Source organism: Protopterus annectens, chromosome 3.part0 (assembly GCF_019279795.1).
Source record: "Protopterus annectens isolate FY-2018-M chromosome 3.part0, PAN1.0, whole genome shotgun sequence".
NCBI lineage: Eukaryota > Metazoa > Chordata > Ceratodontiformes > Protopteridae > Protopterus > Protopterus annectens.
The window spans coordinates 220,628,277-220,634,276 of NC_056731.1; positions in this window are offsets into that span (position 1 = coordinate 220,628,277).

Here is a 6,000-nt window from a genome sequence, read left to right on the forward strand (position 1 = left end):
AAAAGGGGCACAAAGAGGGTAAGACAGTAGGGGAAATAGCTAGGCATGTGCAGGAAGGGTGTAGGAAAAGTCCATAGTTGCCCATTCCTAATACAACAACAGCTGTGCATATACACTGAATTTGTAGGTAGATGTGGATCCTCAAATCCTTGGGAGAGGGGTGAGGACAACATAAATGCATTGTGATGCCAATTAGACTGGATTACATGTGTCCAGTGGACACGTGTGCGAAATGGACAGCCATGTATGGGGTGAGATTGTTTTGTGGGAACATATTGCCCTTCCATTATCTTTTCAGGTGGGAGTGGGATGTTGGGGAGGGGTTGTAGCTATATTTGGGGAGGGAGGTTGGGTAGGTTAACAGACATGACACACAAGATGCATGCAGGGGCAGTATATGACACATTTGGGGGTGAACACCTTAATGGGGATGGGTGTTGGGATATCAGAAGCCCACAAGCCCCCTAGTGGTAACAGTGGGACTGAGGTCCCCACCCATGGGCAGTCACCATGGTGTCACCACAGTGCCATACTCCTGTGAAATATGACTGCAGACCATCCTCCTGCTGTCACATATACACCTGAAACACAAATGGATAACATTATGAAGATAACAATCAGTGTTACTGACAGCTGAAATGCATCATAGCTGCATGGCTATACTACATGACATGTATGCATTACACATTACCCCTGACAACATCTTACACTGCAGTACATTACAGCACTCTGTAACAGTCACTGTGTGCATCAGAACCATATTAGCCTGCCCCTGCATTGATGTTATGGATGACAGGGATGTGGCACAGGTATCATCATATGCACAGGGTGTGTTGCTGGTTTGCCAGAGGCTGAGGGTAGTCCATACATGTGTTACCATGAGTGTGGGTGAGGGGTTTGGTTCAATGATTTAGGCATGGTGATGTGTGTGCCAGTATGGGGACACCCTAGGTGTGGTTGCATAGTGTGTGGGTATGCATGCACACAGTCCTGCCATGTGGCTGCCCTATACAGGTGTTGTTGGACAGCTGCAGACCATATCTGGCAGGGTGTGCAGTTCAGTGCCTCTGGCCATGGACACGCTGACTCTGCCTGCCAGGGGTTCCATGGACACGTGCAGGTACAGACCTTGAGATGTTACTCTCCCCTGATGATAACAGGTGTCCGCTGGAACCATGTCCTGCCTGGGACTGGCCAGGGTCATGTGCACGAGGCCTGCTGTGGTGTTGTGTGAACAGCACCACAGTGGTGTGCTGGGGCTGGTACTACCACTATGGGAGCAGCTTGGTGTCCTGGCATGTCCACATTGACCACCAGTTGCTGGTGTTTCTGGTCTACATCCACGTGGACATCACACCACTCCCACCACACGTTCAAGCATGGACATTCCACGGTGAAGGAGGCCCACCATCTTACCCCACCATCTATTCATGACCTCAGTATGTTCATGGAGGGCAGCAGCAATGTCATGGAGGGTGCCACTTACAGATGAGAAAGCAGCCCTCTGCAGCCTCAGGCCCTGTTTGGTGTGCATGTCCATACATGCCTGTGCCTCCATTATGGCCTGAAACATGCTCCTGGTGGTACCAGTTATGGCGCCTCTGCCAGGGGCATGATGACCAGCGGCCATCCCACGAGCACCATGGTACATCTGCTGATGTGGTGGCCTGTTGGACATCCGGCTATGCCAACTGTGACCTGACACAGTTGGCATGGGCACCACACTTTCCTGGTCACTGGCACCAACCGTCAACTGTCCATCTGCTATGGCCACATGTGATGGGGTTTGTAGGGGCACTGTAACTGTGTGCGGGCTTGGGGTGGCTAGGTGGGTGATGACACATGTAGGTGAAGTGTCGACCTCTAACAACTCCACCTGTGCCTCAACAGTACCATCATCATCATCAGTATCTGTACGGACACCTACCTCAGTTTGCATGCAGGAGGGACCCTGACCCACATCGGCCACCTGTGGGGGAAACAAACACACACTTTAAGACCTGTACAGCATTGCATAACAGTATGCACATTTACACACACACACACACACACACACACACACACACACACACACACACACACACACACACACACACACACAGTCACAGTCACACACACACAGTCTCAGTTACACACACACACAGTCACACACACATTCACACACACACAGACACACACACATATACACACAAACATGCACACACACACACACACACAGACGCTCAAACACATACACTGACACACACACACACACACACACACACACACACACACACACACACACACACACACACACACACACACACACACAAAAACACTGACAGTCCACCTTACTACATCCCTTGCTCTGGGTTTACAGACAGTCCCACATTCAGTTACAGATGTTCCCCATCCTGCATGGCACTTGCTAACATACACTCATTAATACTACCCATTAACATATCATACCTCTCCATGCCTACAAGTGTGATCACAACACATGACCTGTTACTCCATCACTTCCCTGACTTTGGTGGAGTAGGTTGCACATGGCCTCACTGCTGTCATCCAGTAATACCCTGTGTATGTCCAATCATGGTGTACATGGCCCCTATATGGTTGGAGCTGCTACATTCACTACATATGTCACACACTGGAGCCTCATACTGCAGTCTTGATCAGCCCATGCCACATTTGCTGCACAATCAATCCATCCTGCAGACAACAGTAATACCTGGATACACTCACTGATGTGATCTGGTAATTCCCCATTGCATTAATAGTGCTGCATATGTGGGGAGCTGGTTATCTATCTGCTGCTGGCATTATGATGTGTATACCTGCTATTTAGTTTCCCTCCCAATGCATGTTCTGTGCTATAGACCTTGTTATGCTATCAATTGTCCTGTGTTCACATATCGGACAGGCTGTCCTGGTGTCTTATGTGTCACTACATCTACAGCACAATCCCAAGGAGACGTACTGCCATGTGATCAATCCCACTATCACCTGTGCATACATGGACACCCGCACAAACAGACACACATGTACACACACATCAGACATGCATCGACCACACTCCACCAGACTGCACTTACATACACATTCAACACCCCCCCTGCACACACACACACACACACACACACACACACACACACACACACACACACACACACACACATACACACACACACATACCTACATGTGGGGTTGCACAACTTTTGTACACACAGTCCTCCCATTACCCTTCTGTCAGCATGCATTACAACAGGTGCTCAACAGCATGCAGTGCAACTCTAGTGACCTCATGACAGCGGCAGTATACATGTGTGTGATGCATGAGCTGTGTTGGTAGGTAATGGCCTTTCCCCTTGTTAACACTGCACCCATGTATGAAGTGTTACTGTTGACCTGTTCTGCACCCTGCCTTGTACTGTGCACCATACCACACAGGTGTACAAACCATTGCTGCTTATGTAGTACTGTGTCTGTTATACCAGCTCCAATGCTCACAGCCCCTATATGTTACAGCACCTCATACCTGGGATGATATGTGAACGGATATAAATTGTGAATGCCTGTTGTCTGCTTTACAGATCACAACATCAGCAGTGCATGTATGACCAGTACAGGACTATTACACTGACACCCACCAGACGTTACCATGGCTGTGGGGAGTGCCCTACACATGTCCCAGAACTCTGCATGGTTGCAAGGTCTACTCATGTGCATATGCCTTGGAGTGCACACACTGCTGTCACTATTGCTGTGGGATCAGGGTTACGTCTGCCACAATTACATAACCTGATTGTGTGCAGTTACAGCCATGAGGGTGTTGCTTCACACATGTCCCTACTGTAGGCCGTGTGTCCTGCCATACTTCCCATCCCTGTGGACACATTGCACAATGACAGGATGTTGGTTATCTTGCATGTGTCTCTTGTACCCTTCCAATGCCCCAGCATGGTCACTACTGTGATGCACTGCATTTCACAACAACAAAACGTGAATGTGTACAGCATGCAGTATGGGTAGGTGTGCTAGATGTGTGCATGGAATATCCCATAGCCATTACATGCACAGTGTCTTGTCAAGCATGAACATGAACCATACTCACCGGCTACAGGCTGTTGCTGTGGTGGTATCCTGGATGGACCTACATAAGAGTGTGAGAATGTTGTTGTCAGTGCCCACAGCTGTGGCATTCGTAAAGGGTGAGTGCAGCATTATGTAACATCTACAGTAGAGATTCACAACACTACAGCTTATGCACGTCTGTTTATTACTACTACACAACAACAGACTATGTATATGACATCTCAGATTTGCATGTTGTACCTGTACAGATGCAGATGCATACACACAAGTGGTGTATTGATATGCCCTGGGGCCTTACCTGCACGCTCCTTAGCCAGTGTGTTGGTGGCACCCAAATCCACAATGTGTCCTGCCAGTTGTTGGTGCTGCAGGTGGGCAGGTGCCACAAGGCTCCTGAGTAGCTCCTCCACATGGGTGAGGGTTGGATGAACGGCTTCCCCCCTCCCCGTTGTGAGATGGTCTCCCTGTACAGCAGCTGCACGCTGATGTACATGACAAAGCAGGTCACTGCAATGATGCCGGACCTGCTGATAGCTGCGGTTATGCAGTCCAACATCATTGACCCTGTGGACTAGTTCATTCCACAGGGCGGTCCTCTCCTGCTGATATATGTATATGTATAGATATATCTTGTGGGTGTTTATATACCTACATCTATATGACTGTCTGTATATCTGTAGACATACCTGTCTAATTATATAGCACACAAATATTTATCTATATATGGGGTGCATACAGACATCTGGTCCTCCACATTCTGTAACTGTCTTTCATTCACAGCTGCACTGTTCTGCCTTACTGCAACACAGCCAGGTGTCACATATGAACGCAGACTAACATTAGGGTGGTATATATGGTGAGAGATTGCTGGTAAGCCTATTATACACCTATGGCATTTGTGCATGCTGCATTGGATATTAACATGACTATCCTGCATGTGCTGTGCTCTGACACCCATGTGTCTGTCATGACGCCAGTGCTTCCACCACCAGCTATTGCCCACACTAACATACCAAACACACATATTATGGCTTAAATCTTTGTAATTCCTTGCTGATCTGAAACAGTTGGCGGGTATGTCCCACTGCCTACAGGGACAGACAGTATTGTCCAGAGCAGTTGTTCAGCAGAACTTCATTACAGGGACAACTACAGATGGCACATATAAACATTCCACATCATACTGCCTATTATTCTATACCACATACTACTTTCAATTACATACATATATGTTTTACATACCTGTCATTTTTTTCCTGACAGCTGTGACTGCTTGTTGTTGTTTTAGGTTTACTTTTTTTTTCCTTTTCTGTGTGTGTGTGTGTGTCTCTTTCTCTCTCTCTCTGTCTCTCCACTAGAGTGATTGAGCTGGTTTGAATGGATTGCAGCATGGCTTTTGTAAGTGATGCACATGATCAGATGATGGGCTCTGCACCAATCAGTGTGCAACAGTTGCTAAATGCATGACACCTGCTGTGTAGTACTTCAGATAACCACTGTCATGGCAACCCAGTACTATAAAATACTGACTCGTGGGCATTGTCCCTTAACCTTTCCAGTATGGAGGACATCCTTCCTGTATGTGGGCAGCAGTGTTACAGACAGCAGGTTGCAATACCTCTTGAAGCAGGAATTGCAGACAGAGGCCAATTACACATTCGTATGAGGTTCCAGACATACAGACAGAGTGAGTAGTGTTCTTATGTGCATCGTATATTGCTGGTCTTGCAGTGTTTGTGTGTACATAGTTGTGTAGGATGGAATGCAGTCTGTCTGCATAGCTCTCAATTGTGGGCCTATCCACATGATGGCCAATGGACTCTCTGGTTGGTTTGGTCTGTGCACTACACAGGTCTTGCCCTACATATATCACTGGCAGTCTGTCTGTTGCATGCTATAAGTACCTGGCTACATCCATTTGTG